Here is a 19,587-nt window from a genome sequence, read left to right on the forward strand (position 1 = left end):
TTTGCATACGTGGGAGTCGTAAATAGAAGGCGTGCATACATACAAGCATATCACATCTCATGATGGCATTCTGCTAATTTTCGGCTAAAATGTTTTTTAACACACTGTAAAAAATAGGACGAATGTGTTCATGGTATACGGGTTTAATAATATGGAATTATGGCTGTCAGTGCCCAAATAGAATAAAGGTCCCTGTTAAATTGACGGCGTACACCAGGGGCAGGTGTCGTGACATGGAAGGTTGTAGGTTTTCTTGGGCACAGATTGTACAATCAAGCTATGAGAAGCCCCCCTGCAGTTTTCCCACATTATTCTGACAAATGTCAAAATTATAATGTTGCCCCCCATTCAACCCTATTGAACCGCCGAATAACAGATGACTTAATACACATCCGTTATCGTCTTCAGAGGAATCATTTCCATTTTTCCTCACTAAGAGTGACAGATGCGAACCATCCTATTGACCATAATTAATCTATGTTTAGAATGAACCAGCCGCACAGTCGAGGAGGCGTATAGCCCAGGGTCTCAGGGCCTGTGAGAGACTTGGAGCTGCCTGGCCCTACTCTTCTCAGTGTAATTATCCCATTGCCATGAATAATGTCACAAGGGGGGGGGGATCAGAGGGATGCTTTGATAGAGATGAGATTAGTTTAATCAAGTTCATTGCTTGGGCTAGGCCAACGAATCTCATCATCCCTCCTCTCAAATCACCAGACCCTCACCCCACCCGGCGACGTTCCCTTTACATGTGCCACATTAGCCGGAAAAAAAAAAATATGACATCGTTAGTTGTAAGTGCCACCACTGTTAGGACAATGCAAGTTGAAAAGGACAGAGACCTCTCTTACGTCACGTAAGAGAAATCATACATTATGGTGCAAAAGTGTCAAATTTCTGGTGGGGTCATCACGACTGGATTGCATTTTTTTCACTTTGAGTTGTGCATTTTTGGCCACGACATTCATCAAGGAGGAGACTCTTCTGGGTTGTTGTGCCTTTTCGGCAGCACAAATATTCCAGCACTGTTTTGATTTTGGAGGAATTTCAGTGACATTTGACTGTCATCGCTGGACAGCTCTGGGGCGATTGTGTTTTTTTTAACGCATGTAATTTTTACAGACCCCCGATGGGTATGTGGAACTGTCGTGGCTTGGAATTGAAGCGGATTTACGCGGGATACGAGATGTGAGACAGTCTCTTTTCGCCAATGGATGCTACAGCTTTGTGTTTGCTTTTACCATTTAGCTTGTAGCAGACATGCACATTTGACCATGTCGTCCTTGACCCACTGGTGAAAAAGACGCATTGATCCGCTCATCTTTTATTTAGAACTGCTTCACACAACAAATGCAAAAAGTGCTTAAGATTGAATGACTGTCTGTGTCTTTTGTGTTGTGTCTCATTATTTGTTATTTTGTTTTTTGTTGTTGTTTTGAAACAGAATCAGAATCATCTTTATTGCCAAGTATGTATAACATACAAGGAATTTGTCACTGGAGAACACGCTGCACTAGTATCATCAAAAAATGGAGGTACTATACAGTTCTATTTGGGTTACTGTTTAGAGCACATGTGTCAAAATCAAGGCGCGTGGGACAAATCTGGCCTGCCACATCATTTTATTCGGCGTGCAAAAGCAAATTCCGCATGTCAAGTGCCTTTTTACTTGCTAAAATCCGAACCAAAATTTTGAATTGTCACATGTAAACAAACCACAATAACAATCATTATTTTTGACTTCAGATTTGAAAACTAGTTATTATTTTTTTATGCACTCTATATGTAATATGTGGAGCAGAATAAACATTCTAATGGTTTCCACAAACCGTAACTAAAATGTGGCCCGCGGCAAAATATGAGTTTGAAACCCCTGGTTTTGAGAGTTAATGGCTTGGAAGAAGCTGTTTAAATGTCTGCTAGATTTGGTGCACATGGATCGGTAATTTCAAGATGGCGCCGCGAGAGTGACTGCCTTTTCAGCAGGTCCAGTATTTTATTTTTCTACTTCTTCCTTTCCTTTCCTCTTACTTTCATCACTGTGCTGCTGTGAAATGTACATTTCTCCACTGCGAGTCTAATAAAGGCTAATCCAATCCAAACCAATCCATTTACAATTCAAGGTATGAGCGAAGCAATCCATGCACATTGTTTGAAACGTGACGCTGCTTTGCCAGCTTTGACACCGGAGACAGCGTTGCCATTTCCACGTCAGCATTGAATTGTCGTCACTAGTCAAATGCTAAGCCTGTGTTGTAATGCGGCGTGACGATATTGAAAAGACGATGACGTACACCCAGTGGCGTACAACATGTACACGTGGTGTTTGTGGATTTTCAGACAAAATTGGCGATCTGATGGATTTAAAAAAACTGTGGATATTATTACTTCATTCATATCACGCAAATGCAATATTAATCAGTGTCATGTTTAGACTCGTGGGGCCAAATAGAACCCATTATGGTGAATCCAATCGTGTCAACACACAGCTTGACATTTCCGCAGGCAGAAGATTGCGGTAAAGTTGCACAATTTGCAAGTGATTTATAAAAAAATAAAAATAAATAAAAAACATTGGATTAATTAAACCCGGGAATGAAATTAGCCTCCCTCCTTGCTCATCAAGGTGTATCCTCGGTATGGGTTTGGAGGAGGGGGTTGAAGGATGCATGCTGGTGATGAGCCAGTAGGGATTCACTATTGCTAGCATGTATTTATTTGGAATATTTTGTTTTCCAAAAATGGCGTTTACGCAATTCTGTTCACTATGACAGCAAAAGACCCAGGAAAGGCCTTAAAATAATGTGCATTTCTCCACTAAGAGAGTAAAAGTCAAATCCAAATCCTTTTTGGTTGGAATAAATTATAATTATATTTCTCATGTTGTCACAGTTTGAGTTGTTTTTTACGTTGGGTTTTAAAAGACCTGAAGGTGTATTTTTTTTTACATTCTTACACATTTTCACAATGCACACACATGCGGTAAATGATTGCAACGTACTGGGTTCATTAGTCTGAAGAATCTCTTACTGCAGAGGGTCAAGCTTTTGATGAATGGACTGAGTTGCTAGTATAGCTCCAGGCTAGGATTCGACACCTCAAGAGGCAAGAGATATGACCCGACTCTGTTTCATGGAAAGAACTAGAAGAAAGATGGGAGGAAATGAGGGGAAGAGAGGGACAGGGCAGAAAGCGAGGGATGAATTTGGATTACCCAGGAGTTGTGTCCCCCACGAGTGCCGCATCGGAGAGACATTAGGTATCTAATGTGCTATTATTCTCCATCGCCCCCCTAAGCCTAAAACATCTGTCCTTGGGGTGTCTCTGGTAATAGACTTGGGCTTTCGGACCCTTGGCTGAGACAAGATAGCAGCTTCGACAAGGGCCCTTGACGTCCTGCCGACTTAATCCGCGAGTACTTCGACAAAATTGACAATGCCTGGAGAGTAAAGCAATCAGCCGACACGGTGCAACACAGCATTCTTATTTCGGCTGCGGAAGGGAAGAGCTGACCTTTAGTGGGTCTGGCAAAGAATTGAATTTGTTTCAACGACTTGCAAAAGGAATTCGCGTGCCAGTGGAGTTTTCTGAGAGCGTTGCAGAGGAGCAGGGTCAAAATCTTATTTTCATCTTTGAAATACAGTAAAGTCTCGTTACATCGATATTCTCGAGAGTCTGAAAAAATATTGACATAACCGGACTATCGATATATCCGATCCTGCGCCGAACTGCATTAAAAGTGGGCAATAAATGGAGGGTCGTTGATATGGCATGTAATTTCATGTATTGCGTATCTAGCATGCTTTTGTACTGTAGTGAAGTGAAAAATAAACTTATGCATTAAATAAAAACGTCTTTACACTTTTTTAATGACTATTTCCTTTCTAAAATTCAACCAATGCAAGATCCTCACGTTGTTCTATACACACACGAGAGAAACCACGAACGCCAGCATGTACATACGTATGAAAAACAGTGATTATTGCAAGCGATAAAAAGATATCTGAATACAACACAATTAAAAACATGTATGGAAAACAAAAACTGCAACGTTTACATTACTTACATTGATAAAGTATTCTGTGGCCCATCGAACTCTTTCGCAATTCTTGTTGAATTCTTCTCCACAGCCACTATTGCCTTGTACTTCGCTCCGATATCACAATTCTTACGTTTCCCAATGGTTGAAATTGGTGTTGAACAACTGGATATAAGAAGAGCACAGTATGTTTCAGATGCTATTGCAGCAGTAATGAAAGATGTGAGCTCTGCTACACGAAAGCTGGTCACGTGACCAACGGAGTTACAGATGCAGATTTCGCTAATGGGGGTACTGTATTGAAATCCTTAAGCAAATATGGATTCAGATTGAAGCTGCTTTTGTATCGATATAAGCAGACCAACTTGGATGGTCTGATGGTCTGAAAAGGGCATCGTAGTAACCGGATTATCGTAATAACCGGGTATCGTACTAACTGGAACTAATTATATCATAAAAGACAAGAAATGTGCCGGGAAATGAAAATAGTATCGTAATAAGCAGTACTATCGATATAACCAATATCGATATAACGATACTTTACTGTAATGTCATTTTGGACTTGATTCAGGATCAGATTAACGGTGGTCTTGTGGTTGAATTCAGGGTGGGGGGGGGGGGGGGGTTGTAACTCATCATAAAGATGTCATCTTTTATACTGCATAATGATGATTTCAATCCTGGCGTGTGCAAAAACAAAAATATATAAACGGCCAGATAGGATAATTGCGGAAATCATTTTGCAACATTTTTGGAATACAAGAAAGAAAACAACTTTTTCACACCACATATATTCTATTATTTTAGTGTAATTATTTTTTATTGGCCGTTTTTTCCCTTTTCGGTTTAAGTTTTTATTACAATCTTAAAAATAAATAAATATAAACAGCTTATTAAAATTACATAAAAACAATAAATAAATAAATAAATAAATGCAGTATTTTATTGTACATTTTTCCCCTTTCGGTTTAAGTTTTTAGTACAATCTTATAAATAAATATAAACAGCTCATTAAAATTACATAAAAACAAAAAACAAATAAAGAAAGAAATACATAAATAAATGGATGGATAAATAAATAAATGAATGAATAAATGAAAATGAATACGTAATAGTAAAAGTAGAAATAAATAAATTAATAAATAAAATAAATAAACGAATAAATAAATAACCTTACCAGTGCATGACTCTGAATGGCATCATAACACGAGAAAATGCATTTTATTTAAAAAAAAAAAGCTTGCTAAAGACAAAGCACCCTGAGCTCGGGACAGAGAACAGAATCACTGGGAAAGCACTGACATGCGACTTTGGTCTTTTCGAGGGATTTGTCGTCAATAGCAAACATGAAGAATCTAGTTAACCTTTTGGCTTTAAGGGACAAGTGCTGGTAAATTCCCCACTGATGACAGTTTGATCCGGACATAAATGAAACATCTGTTCTCAGTGATTTCCAGGTCTGAACCAGTGTCCCACTTTGTCATTTTGCCCGGCAGATCAAATATGTTCTTGCCAAAACAACCGGTGTGTCCATTTGAAATTTCTTTCAAACGGAAAATATTCACTGCCAGACGTGCAAAAATGTGTCCATTCCAGTGCAAGGGTTTTTGTTATTGTGACTTGATTTCCAGGACCCAAAGATTCTTGAGTTTTAGGATTACATAAACAATCAGTACAGCATTAGGAACCTTATACAGTGATACATTGGCTTTCAAACTTAATTGGTTTCCAGACAGAGTGAGTAAGGTGAAAAGTGTCACTCATTGTGGCAGCTCAGTGTGTATCCCGAAAAATAGTTCGTATGCCAAGGTAAAAGTTTCATGAATTTAACATTCGTAAACCGAAAAGTTCGTAAGCCAAGGGGTTCGTAAACCGAGGTATGACTGTACACTCTTCTTCCATCAGAAAAAAAAAGAGTTAATTCCTAAATTATATGGGTCTGGAGTAATTTCAGCTTGAAAAGAGGGCAGGTGTCCAAAATACGATGCATTACATACAGATAGCGCTTTAACAACAGCTGAAGCTGGAACAAAGTGCTAAAATGGAAAAAGGCAAATGCTGCCCCCTCGTGGAAAAGAAAAACATTACGAGAGGCCGTGGCCAGCGCTTTATCAGCACCCTACATGAAACACTAAACCCTAACAAATTCGGGAATGGCGCTCTACGTCATATTTTCAAGTCCAGAGTAAATTCGTGAATGGCAGTGAATGAGCTAAAACGAGCCCAAATTTAACCTTTCCCTATGATTTTCCAGCATCCTAATCATTGTTTTGGCATGATTGTGACCAGAATATTCATGACGTTCATATTTAACAAGAAAGATCAGATCACAGAGGCCTACTATTTGATGTTGCATTCCCGCTAAGTGAATTAAATCTAGTCAAAGAGCACTGATATTTGTCTTAAAGGCTTTTGCGCCCCCGGGGTCTCATTATTAATGTGTCCTCTTAAATGAAAAGAATATATCTTGATTCATTCATTATTGATGAGTGCAGAGGAGGGGGTGTGAGGGGGGAGATAGGAGTTCTACGGGCACTGATTAATTAAAGTGAAATAATATTTCAATGTTGCGAAAGACAGGATAACGACAACTCTGCGGTGCCAATGTCCCCGATAGATCCATCACAGAAAGTGGATGAGACCACGCAGTCTGTCAAGCCACCGAGTTTTCTCAGCTCACGATAAAAAGCGCCGACTGAGCACATGGCCCAACTTGTGCCTTCCGCTCGCTTGTATTTCGGTTGTGCGATTAAAAGTCGGGGGGCTGTTTTTCTGCACTACCTTCCCCCCTGATGTACAGATTGCGAACATGACAAGGGGTCAAATATCAGCAAGGGGAAAATGAGTCGGAACAACTGTTCCACAGAGCCTCTTTGGCCTCATCTGTGTGTGCGCAAACAGACGAGTGTTCACCTGCAAAAGGATGCGTAATCACGCAACACCAGAGTGAATAATTAGTGCAATAATTACCCCGGCTGAAAATGAATCTGTTAGACGGCCTCCATTGCATTGGCCGTCAAGTATAACAGGTGTTGAAATTGCCTGGAAGGGACAGAGATTAAAGATGGTTGCCTTATCCTGGTTTTCCTTCAGGCGCAACTGTTCTCTATTTTATCCTGTCACCCAAAGCAAGGGTCGTGCGGGTGGGGGAGGGCTGCATTTTGCTCCGGCTTGGTGGTTTCGGGAGCGAACGGCATTTGACAGAGAATGGATGTTGTTTAATCTGGGAGTAGGAGGCGTCCTTGTGCTTCTCGGACATACCGTGTCCACCTAACCACCAGCCGCAAGGAGCTGGGTTGCAGTCATGCTCATTACCAGCGGCTGCGTGTTTTCCTTGTGCTGACAAAATATGGACACAGCGAAAAGCAAACTACATTTTTAGCTCTGTCCTGTGCTATCGCGCTATTTACAAATCAACTTCATCAGAAATAGAAAGCCTTTAACTTATTCACTGCCATTCACAATTTTTTTTGGGAATTAAAAATATGACGTAGAGCGGATCAACACGAAGTTTTCAGACCAAACAAAGTACCCAAAATGCATTGTGTGTCGCTTTCTCGGTCAGGGGCGTTCCAGACGTGATGTCACATCAGGCATCGTCATCAACTCGAAAACAAGACTTCCTGAATATTCAGCACGAATCTTAAAACGTAAAATATAGCTATATGCCGTGGAATCTTTGCAAAATATGCTCAGTTGAAGTCATTTGAAGAGATTTTACAAATTATGGACGCAACTTGTCCGGAGGTGTCGGTTGTCCTTGAAATGTATGTAGCTATTTTTTTACTCCTCCTTTCTAAATCTAACCATGAATTAATTTCAAGGAATAAAAGCTGAACAACGGATTTTCTTTTGTAAGTGTTCCTGTGACTTTTATTGAGTCTCCTTTATCGGCATTTGTATCTGTATTCTGTTGTGATTAAAGCAATGAAGCAAATGCGCCTCGGGGTGTTTGTTCTCGTAAGAATTACTTAAGACTTGTCAAGATGCCACAACTCGTGCTTCGGTTCCCAGGCTCTTTCGGTGTTTGTTTTTTTTCCCGGACTTCCTGTGTGTTTTTAAAATAGCTACAGTAGGTGGAACGGATCTACGACTCGAAGAGGTAAAATATTTGTTCTGGAGCCTAAGTGGTGTGTATTTTGTACGAGTCCTTATAAATGATTTGACATTTGAGGGCAGCTGAGCGGTATGCCTCGGACATCGTGATAATACAAAAGGATTGCCTAACACGTACAGCGATTTATTCCCATTTCCATTTCAGTATGACTAGAATATATCTATGCAAAATCAAGATGAATGGGCAGTTGAAACAGACAGTGGTTGATTATACTAACCGCATGACATCCTGCACTTTATCTTTTCTGGCTGCCCTTTTGTCTTACAATGTTGCATCATTAGTTTCCGTGACAATGATTTAGCTTCAAAGCTGCTACCCCATTGACCTACGCTGTGTTTAAATGTAACCTTCTTTTCAGTACGAGCCATCATTTGTCAATGCTGAGCGGTCAAATACACCCAAATTGGACGCAATCTGACATCCCCCAAAGACGGCAAGACCAAGGGGCAAAGAAATCATGGGCACCTATTCCATTTACATGGTCTAGGAAGGTTAGTAAGTCATTCCTGAAAGATAACCGTCTCTAATATCTTTGGGGATGATGGGACCTTGGATCGGCAGCCAACCCCCGTGTTTCAGGTCAGGGGCCTCTGAATGTTAAATAAGACCCGTAGGAGCAGGTCAGTCGACAGGCCAAGGGACCGAAGGAAAACCTTTGCCCAGCTCATATACTGGTGGCCAGCAATCCGTGAGGAAAGTCGCCATCCATCTTAGGCACAATGCTAATGAGCCATTGCGGAAGAGGTTCGTGGTTAAGGGAGCGATCCGGGTGGTGCCTCCCTGTGGCGAAGCACGGCACAACCCCTGCTTTTCTCTTTCTTTCAAAAGTGATATGCATTATGACGCACAGAACAAATTATGGCAATGTCTGTTATGGTATTTGACTAGTTTGCATGGGCTGAGCAAGACGTTGAATTTTCATTGGAATTAAGATTTAGGTTAAAGTGATTATCTGAACTTGATTTTCTGCAGTTATTAACTCATTCACTGCCACTTATTAACTCATTTACTCTTTGATTCTTGAAAAACACACACATGAGAATCATAGGTCTATTAAAGAAAGTTAAATTAACTCATTACCTGCCAGACGATGTGCAAAATTGTGTCTGCTCCAGTGCTAGTGTTTTTGTCATTTTCACTCAAATTCCAGGAAACCTCAGAATATTGAGTTTTAGGACTGCATAAACATTCAATGCAGCGCAAGAAACCTTAGACTCAAAAGGCTCTCTGATCAGAAAAAAAACAAGTTCATTCCTAAGTTATATTGGTCTGGGGTAATATGAGGTGCAAGTGAGGGTGGCTGTATAAAAGGCAAATGCTACCCCCTTGTGGAAAAGAAAAAACATTGCCAGAGGTGTAATCAGCACTTTATCGGCACCCCCCTCCCCCGCAAGAAATACCAAAACCGCAACAAATTCGGGAATGGCACTCCACGTCACATTTTCAATTTCAGAATAAATTCGGGAATGGCACTCCACGTCACATTTTCAATTTCAGAATAAATTCGGGAATGGCAGTGAATGACAATATTTTGAGGAAAATGACATCCGTTTACCACAAATAAATACAAAGGCCATTTTTTTTCCTGTGCAAAGCTTCACTAAGCGACCTAAATAAAATGCGAGCGATGCAATAGGATTGTGTTTTTTATTTTGTTTTGGATTTTTATGGGCAAAGTCCCACATACAGACGATTTTAAAACAAGACCCATTCAAAAACGCTCATATTCCTTCGCATAAAACAACTATCCCATCTCCCGCTATTATCCAAAATAATATTCTTAACACGTTTAATTTTCAGTTGAGAAGCCAATTGTGAGACCTGTTCTGAACACATTCCAAAATTCCTGTAGTCAGATAGATGTGCAGCCAAAACCTCACAGTTAGGGCCATAAACGGCCCCTCGGGCCTGAGAGTAATGAATATAGTCAGTTCAGCTTGAACTCTACTGGCACATGCATTCATTAGGAATAAAAAGAATGAAACAATGGCCTTACCAGATGAATGGGCACTACTGTATCCACAGTTGTGCCATATAAACAATATTTACAGTACTGAACGGTATGTACATAAACAGTGCATTTCTTTGCGACTTTCATAGGACGCTCCAAAAACGTCCGCGCGAAAATACACTCTGTCATTTTTCAGGCACCATAAAAAGACAATACGCTATCATGTTCTTGATCAATGTGTCTGATGTTGTCTTCTCTAATTGGGGCTTCCAATGAAATGGCCAATTAAAAAGGGCTACGTTGCTTTGTTAATCAGGCAGTGACTCGGGGGGAACATTTGGCTGGCAGTTAATGATGCGGCATTCGCCCATTGTCACAGTGGTGTACAGTGAGACTCTGAAGCTGTTATTTTGCCGCACTTACCCCATGTATTTATTTATTTATTTTTGTGTTTGTACAACAGAAAGAGCGAGCATGTGTTTTGCTGCCGCGGCCTCATGCAAACTCCCAGAGTGTGGGAGTGTGTTGTTAAAGCAGCGACGCAAGAGCAGATAATAAAAGCGCTCAGGATTTGGCTGTGGTGACGTGAAATATTGAAATTATTGTTTGTTTGTTTGTTTTTGTTCCACCAATGTGAGTACGACTCCATATATTTGGACTATTGATGTTTTCCATCTCTATTCTGGGACTGTTATCCATCATGGGTGCACCTTGAAAGTCAACGTATGAAATGACAACTTCCCATCAATGTGTGTGGTTTGATACTGAGTGTTGGTGGACATTAATCACTCCCCCTAAATAAAAAGTTATGCAAATAGAAAGCTACTCGAAAGCAAAAACCTATTAACTCAATCACTCCCATTCATGAATTTATTTGGGAACTGAAAATCTGACGTAGAGCGCCATTCCCGATTTTTTTCGGGTTTTGTTTTTGTCATGCTTGGGTGCCGATAAGGCGCTGGCCATGGCCTCTGGCCTTGTTTTTTCGTTTCTTTTATTTTTTTCATGTTAGTGCCTTGATCCAGCTTCAGCTGTTGTTAAAGCACTATATAAACCAATATGTATGTATTGCATTGTATTTTGGACAGCCACTCTCATTTCAAGCTCATATAACTCCAGACCCATTTAATTTAGAAAGGAACTTTTTTTCTGATGAAAGAAGAGAGTCTAAAGTTTCTAGTACTGTATTAAATGTTTATGTAGTCCCAAAACTAAATATTCTGTGGGTCCTGGAATTAGTGCACGTTTGATATTTTCAGGAAATTTGACTTGGTAGTTTCATTGCACTAAAATTACACAATAGCATGATTAAAGATAAGTGTAACATTCCTAATTTTACAAAAGTGAATCGTGTACCGTATTTTCCAGTGTATAAGGCGCACCCAAAAGCCTTGATTTTCTTCAAAAGATGACCCTGCGCCTTATACGCAGGTGTGCCTTATATGTGAAGTAATATTGAGCCACAACAGGTTTCGCAACTATTGTCAACAGCCAATGACTCAATTTGCCCCGTAGAAGAAGTGGTGCGTAACCCCAACCTCTATTGTAGGGCCTTATAATGTGGTGAGCCTTATCAAAAGTCAAAAAGTCAAAGTCAGCTTTATTGTCAAATATGCTAATATGTATGACATATAGCACAGATGAAATTACTGTCCTCTCTGACCCAGCATGCAAGGCACTTATAATTACTTTAACAAACATAATAAACATGAAAACGCCAATTTGCCGGGAGAGGGGAGCTTATATAAATATAAATATATAAATATAAAATATAATATAAATATATAAATATATAAATGTTTTGCCATGGGCCACATTGTAGGTTTCCTCTCGAGGGCCGTTATGAATTTGGGGAAGCCATTAGACTGTTTAATCCCCTCCACATATTACATATAGAGCGCACAACAAATTAATGAACAACTACTTTTCAAATCGGAAGTCAAGAATAATGACTGATATTGTGTTGTACATCCAAAAATATGAAATTTGGGTTCAGATTTCATATTTGGGTTCAAATTTGAATTGCTTTCGCGGGCCGAAAAAAATGATGTGGCGGCCCGGAATTGGCCCCCGGGCCGCGACCTTGACACCTGTGCACTAAACGGAATACAAAATAATACAACCTCATTTGTCTAGAGCTTTAACAATGGTGCCTGTTATAACAAAGCGCTTAACAGAACATTTAAAATACTATGTCCAAGTAATCAGAATTTTGATCCATATATAAGGCTCAGTATTTTATAAGATGCGCCATGCGCTTTATTTTTAATATTTCCAGATACTTGAATCTGTTTACTTGATCTTTTAATATTTACAGATAAGCGAATCCATGTACGTTTACAAAAACGCATGATTCACAGCTCTCTACGTTAACACAGGATGAGATCCGTCTCCCCTTTGCCATCATAAAAAATATTGGCTTTTAACAGCGACATTAAAGCGCACGGGAGCTCAAGGCCATGTCGACATTGTGTAAAAGCCAAAAGACATTGGGGTGCGCAGTGTGTAGATTCCCACAGCAAAAACAACTATCGCTTCATGTGGGAGTGAGCAAATACTTAGCATTTGTGTGACATAAAAGGAAGCAGAGCAACGCTCGCTGAAATAATAAAATATTGAAATGTCTGTGGAACGTAAATGTGAATTCTTGCTTCGTCTGTCTCCTGCTAATTGAGTTGCTACCAAGAATGTTAGCACTCTGGAGAATAATTTGTCAGTGCAAAACATCGAATGGACCAATTTATTAGTTGCTTCAGGCTGTGGAGTTCCAACGGTCTTTGATCAACCTTTTTTAGGTCAGTCACTCTCGAAATACAGAGTGAAAAATTGCACAGCGGAGAAAATATTTCATCTTTTTTAAAAGACGAGGAAGTATTTTTGTAGTTATACTCTAGCTATAATGCTGGATTAATTCCTTTTGAAGGCTTGAAGCCACCGTTTGAAAATAACAGCTCTGGTGCACAATATTTATTGTTTTGTGGCAAACTTAAACATTTAACATGAAAAGGTGACAGACAGAGTAATTATAAGTTTTGCTTTGTCTCATCACTCACCGTGCTGAAGCAGCTTGTGCTGACAGTTACCAGCAGGCTCAGTCACACTGTCAATTAAAATAAGCCTTCAAATGGTCGCGGTTGGCAGAGGTGTTGATCAATCAGTGATTTGGAATCATTTCTGGCTTTTGATGATGTGACAGATGCTCATAACACATGGTTTGATAGCGAAGACATACATACGAATGAAGTTTTGTCTTCAAACTACACAAAGCCGATTTAGGTGCTCGTCTTGTCCTTAACGTGAACTTGTTGAAGCAAATTAAGCAGCGTATGATGCATTTGTGATTCAAAATCAGGATGCATTTGCGTGAGTGGCTGATACAATGAAAGCGAATTGCAAATATAGTTCACAACTTAGATTTCTAATGGTCTGTTGTGCAATAAAGACACATAAAAGAATTCCAAGATGGCGCCCGAGTCGGCAGCCGTCAGCAAGTGCTCTCACGAGCCTTGCTTTTTTTGTTGTTTTTGTCTTGTTTTTGGATATTCTTTTGTCACTTTGTGTTGTTGTGCGTCGTGTGGAATTGATATGGTTTGTCTTTCAGCATTTTTGGCCACAATGTTCATCAAGGAGGAGACTAACGGTTGCGCCTTTTCAGCAGCACAAATATGCCAGCACTGTTTTCGATTGGAAGGAATGTCAGTGCCATTTGACTGTCATCATTGGGGCGAGAGGTGCTTTTTTTGCACCTGTAATGGGCAGTATTTTCACAGCCCTGCTTTGTTCGGCGGAAAGGTCGGTGCTGTTGGACAGTCTGAGGCTGGATGGATGCCTGGCTTATGGAGCCCGCGATGAGAAAAAAAGGAACATCAGTGCAGAGCGCCGATGCGTATGTGGAACTGCCGCGGCTTGGAATTGAAGTGGATTTACAGGACAGTGGGACAGGAGATGTGAGACAATCTATTTTCGTCAATAGATGCTGCAGCTTCGTGTTTGCTTTCAACATTTAGCTTGTCGTAGACGTGTACATTTCACCATGACATCCCTAATCCACTGGTGAAAAGGACACTTCCTCTATCATCTAGAACTGCTTCAATGCAACAAAGAGGGTGCAGAAAGTGCTTAAGATTGAATGAGTGTGTCTTTGTGTTGTCATATTATTTGTTATTTAGTTCTTTTGTTCTTTCGACTTCAAGATGGCGTCGCGAGAGTGGCTGCCTTTCCAGCATCTCCTGCTTTTTTTCTACGTCTTTCTTTCCTTTCCTCATCCTTTCATCACTTTTCTCCACTGCGAGACTAATAAAGGCTAATCCAATATTAATTTGGTACTTTTGTATTAACTAAAAGCACATGGGCTATGGTGAAATTTACATTTTTGCGGCCATTACAAACCTCCTCCACTTCCTGTGATGGCACCATGTTGACCAAAAAAAAAAACACAACCCTTTTTTTTCCTCAGGTGAAAGCTGCCCTTACCGACAAAGAGGCGGGGAAAATTGTGTAATGTTAAAATGGTTCAAACTTCATTACAACAGCCTTAGATCTAACTGTATTATAATACGACCTTCCGCTTGTTGAGCCGATTAAAATTACCAGATGCTGATGACTGCCTCCCATTCATTTAACCTACAAATAGCCGCGGACTGCAATTACGCAGGCTGTAAAAGGAAATAGAGAGAGGTATATTTCAAATAAAAATGCTGAATAGGTTCAACTGATGTAGACAAGGTAGTAGAGAGAACTCGGGGAGGCTTATCATCCGATGTGCATTCAAATATGCTGGCCTCATCACAAGTAGCCCACATTTGCTTTGCTCGACTGTGCCGACGTTAATCTAACTGAACGCTTGTTTTATTGGCTTTTACATAGATGGAGATTCTTGTCAAATAACATAACATGGTCTCTTAAGAGATGTGTTGCTCCAAAAAAAACAAACCGTGGTTAATTAAAAATCTAATCACAGTTTTTTTTTCTCCCCTTCTCCCTGAAACACATCTAGTAAAACCCCTTGTGGCGTATCAAACCGAGAAAGTGTGAGCCAACAGATCTAATAAACTCAAGCGTGTTTGCTCGGAATATGTCAACACTCCATAACGACGACGTACCGCAATTTCATTTATGCTCAAAAACATTTCATTGAGGCCCTCAAGAAGAGATATGCGCTCGCGCGGCACATCCCGTCGCTGTGTACACCATTTCAGAAGACCTTTCATTTGCGACACAAAAGTATGTTCCTTTGCCGCAAAGTTTAAAAGTGTGGGTGACAGGTGAGAACAATCACAGCTGAATGCATTAATTAGGAAGACCTAAAATCATATTTATCGAAGGCTAAGCCACCTGGGAATGATACCAGGAAGGATCTAGTACAAACGAGACAGGTTAATAGAATAAAAGGCCTTGACTAGAAAGTGTGCTTATACATAAAATATCCACCCGATCTCACGTATAAACGAGTCATTAGGACGTCACGATTAAATGTGACGGAAATCCCCGCTGACTGCTTAGTGCTTACAGTGACCTTTATCTGGTCCGACAACGTTCAAGGCTTCTTATGTTCACTCTGATTAAAATGTCAACGCCGTGGACTTAACTTCAAAAATTCCACATGAAATGAAACAATATTTGCTCAGAGTGAAAAGTGCCTAGCACCTATTTCAACTCGTATCGATTACGTAGCGATGTTAAACAATCGCTTTGATGCTTGAAAAATGATTCTGATGAATCAGGAAAGTTGGGCTAAATTATTTTGAAAAATTAGCTGATTGAAATAGAGAGGAAAATTAAGTTAGAAAAATCAACTTAACATGCAAAAACGTTTTTAACTCATTCCCTGCCAGACGATGTGCAAAAATGTGTCTACTCCAGTGCCAGGACGTCTGTGTAAGCTCTCAGTCATACAGGAGTGGTCCATCGATGAAAAGGTTTCTTCAGCCGTCATCTGTACTTCTTTCAAAAGAAGTACAGATGACGGCTGAAGAAACCTTTTCATCCAGTGCCAGGATTTCTTTCATTTTCACTCAAATTGCAGGCCACACAGAATATTGAGTTTTATGGCTACATAAACATTGAATTCAACGTAAGAAACTTTAGACTCTCTTTTTTCATCAGAAAAAAATAATTAATTCCTAAGTTATATGGGTCTGGACTTATCTGAGCTCAAAATGGGGACGGCTTTACAAAATACAATACAATTTTACACATTGGTTTACATAGATAGTAGCGCTTTAACAACAGCTGAAGCTGTAAAAAAGCGCTAACATGGACAGAAGGCAAATGCTGCTCCCTCGTGGAAGGGAAAACACATTGCCAGAGGTCTGACCAGCGCTCTATCAGCACCCTCGCAAGACAAATTAAAACACAAACAAATTCGGGAATGGCGCTCCACGTCATGCTTTTCAATTCATGAATAAATTAATAAGTGTAAATGGCACTGAATGAGTTAAAAGAGGGATTGTTGACAAAAATGCTTGCGATACACAAACAATATTACAATATTCATTTTTATTACCATAAACAATATCAGAATTATAAGCAAATATTTTGTACTCAAAGGTCAGATGAAGGCACAACTAATGGCAAATTAACCAGACATTAAATAACGGAGACAGTTTATTTTTCTACTTCCAAAAGACTCCTAATCATAGTCAGTACTTTGACGTGCTGTCATTACAGCATTTGCAACGTCCCAAAATTATACAAAAAAAAGGGTGGCATCAACCTAAATGCAAATCATACGTGTCCTCTATCTCCAACTGAACCGCTGAACTTGAGTCAATCGCAACTGAATATTGGAGAGGATACTGTGGTCTACTGTCCCGCCGTGCGATGAACGATGGCCCTTCAGTTGGCGGGCGAAACAGACAACGTTGATTGAGGGAGCTTAGCTTTTATGGTGAAGCCATGGAATCGTTAACGGGATGTGATAGCTCGCGTCCGTCGGGCTGAGCGAGGAAATAAAGCTGTTGGGATCGCGCTATTTTGCCATCATTCACAGGGGTAATGATGTCTGTCTGGGACCAGAAGTAAGTAATGGTCCGCCTACAGGTTAGCGACCAGGACGTAGCGTCGCCCACATAGTTGAACTCGGATCGGCGAGCAAGGGTAACTGCTATATCTTAATGCAATGAATAAGCTATTTGGTAATGATTAGAATATATTAAGAAGAATAAGAACAAGAACAAGAATAACACATTTAATTAATAAGCGCTTTTCAAAACTCTCAAGGTCAATTCACAGTCACAGGATAAGTTTTTCATTGGTGAGCAGCGGTAGCCACATGCGCCAGCATTCACTCAACCAGGAAGTAACTCAAATAGATAGAGAGCTAGCTAGCTAATATATGGCAAATAGATAGTTAATAGCTAGCCAGCTAGACAGTTAGCTAGATAGATAGCTAATAGATAGCCAGACAAATAGCTAGTGAGCTACTGACATAGATAATAGCAAACAGAAAGCAAATAAAGTGCTAACTAGGTAGCCAGCCAGATAGCCAGATAGCGAGATAGCGATCTAGATAGCCAGATAGCCAGCGAGATAGATAGTTCAATATAAAGAAACTGACAGACAAAATGAAGAATTTCTAGCTAGCTAATATATGGCCAGCTATTTTTACAAATCCAGAGGTTCATGAAGTTTATTTGAGGGAAAACAGGGGTCCAAATTTCAAGCTCCGGCATTGTGAGGTTGTTCATTATGCTCCAGTAATGACGTAGCTGGGGACCTACATGGCTGAGAAAGAGAAAACTCTTAAAAGATCCCCTGTGTCCTAATAAAATAGCTTTATTAGCGCAGACGGGTATGGCTACATGCTATAAACGATATTCTTAGGATAACAACGGAGGTAAAAGCATGTTGGGAGGTCACAGTCAAATATCAAGCCGCACTCAATTATCTTTAGCGGGATAATTAATCAGTTCAGTATGCAGAAGGAGTCTCAAAGGCATATTTGAGCTAATTGTTCTTGTTGACTTGATGGATTATTTGTTTGCCGATTTAATTATTTTCACATTTGGAAAACAAATGACTATGCGCTCATACAAAGCAGTGAAGGACATATATTTGTTTCGTAATTTTGTGTAACGGGAAGTGAAATTCACAAAATGAAGGGATGTTGTGATACATTGTAATGCGGAATGGTCTCTGGAGAAAAGAACACCAGCCATGTTTGCAATTTATGTCATCATCCGTTCTCTTTTTCCCCACCAACACGAAACCACAGCCCGCAGGAGGTCAATGAAACAAGTGTGGCTTGTAACGCTGTGCGACGCTGTATCTACGGCTAATATTTCTCAGCTCTGAGGTCAGCCCTGGGTTACAGATGCTCTGGCCTGGTATGACTGGCAATCGGAAAACAATCATCTCAGTCCTCACGGCTACTGAAATCAGAGGGCGGTTTCAATGGCGTTTGCTTCTACTTATCATGCTGTTTTAAATGTTTTCTCATTTATTTCCTTTAAATATTTCATTTTCCTTAAAATATTCATTTAACTTGGCCTGTAATTTTTTTACCGCTCCTCCCCACCCAGCGATCTTGTCTCCTTTTTAAGCCTCTACAATCATAAATAATTATTCATCCACCCAGAAAGAAGATCACATAAAACATGCACATGAATCCTTTTTTTTGGTCTTTTCTCATTAGTGATGTACTCCAAGTTGCCTAAATACTTCCCCGCTACCGCATTTATGGAAATTGGTTGGGAGACTCTTCCAAATGACTACTTTGATTACGCCGTCCACCTCAGATCCTGGTGTTCCTTTCCTCTTTTCAACATGAAACGAAGGGCGACATAGCGCTGCAGCATTTGCATACAGCTCTGGAGTTCTTGAATTATTATTTTTTTTTCAAAAAGGGGAACTCGTCACATCATGTACTTGACTGTTTGAAATCCAAATTCAAATCCAGTGCAAGATAAAGCTCTTTCTTGCAAGCAATTCTGTTTTTAACGTGGAAGGACATTAGCGATATTAAAAAAAGGATGAGTCTAACACGCATTCATTTATTATGATTATTTCACTAGACATCATATATTTGTTCAAATAGTGGCCTCACTCTAAAAGACACCCTGTCCTAATTAACAACTGCATGCATCATTTATTTGAATAAATAAATGCAGCACCTCAAACAGACATCTCCTTTAGTGACTCAAGAAACAAAAATGAGAGGTGCACTGGGTGGGTGAAATTACCTTTTCTCTGACATGGCATCTGTAAAGCTGAAGTTTACGGTAGCCAAAGAGAGATTGCAGCAGTAGGGGTCCAGGACATTCTGGAGCAAGTTCAGTCCAAAGAGGTCCTTTAACCAAAAGATGGCTGATAAACTGTAGATTAAAAAAAGAGTGGTGCATATAGGGAATGTGCAAATACAACAACAATCATATAGTATTTCACAAAATGTATTGTACTTATTATTGTTGATGAACTATTTTCAGTTCTTGAGCGACCATATCTTTTCGTTACTTTCCTTGTATCATAAAAAACATTTGT

General features: G+C 39.9%; 1 long non-coding RNA gene across 1 annotated transcript in view; it reads right to left on the reverse strand.

The window, feature by feature from the left end:
• The window catches only part of LOC148897719 (uncharacterized), a 22,494-nt gene continuing 2,907 nt past the window's right edge, over nt 1–19,587 (reverse strand). Inside the window, exons 2-4 of the long non-coding RNA XR_016114952.1 lie at nt 19,290–19,421; nt 4,067–4,204; nt 1–3,142 (exon numbers count right to left, since the gene is read on the reverse strand). This is a non-coding gene — a long non-coding RNA (uncharacterized LOC148897719). The remainder of the gene's footprint in view (nt 3,143–4,066; nt 4,205–19,289; nt 19,422–19,587) is intronic.

This window comes from Hippocampus bargibanti, linkage group LG05 (assembly GCF_051943395.1).
Source record: "Hippocampus bargibanti isolate YZ-2025 linkage group LG05, ASM5194339v1, whole genome shotgun sequence".
In the NCBI taxonomy this organism is placed as follows: Eukaryota; Metazoa; Chordata; class Actinopteri; order Syngnathiformes; family Syngnathidae; genus Hippocampus; species Hippocampus bargibanti.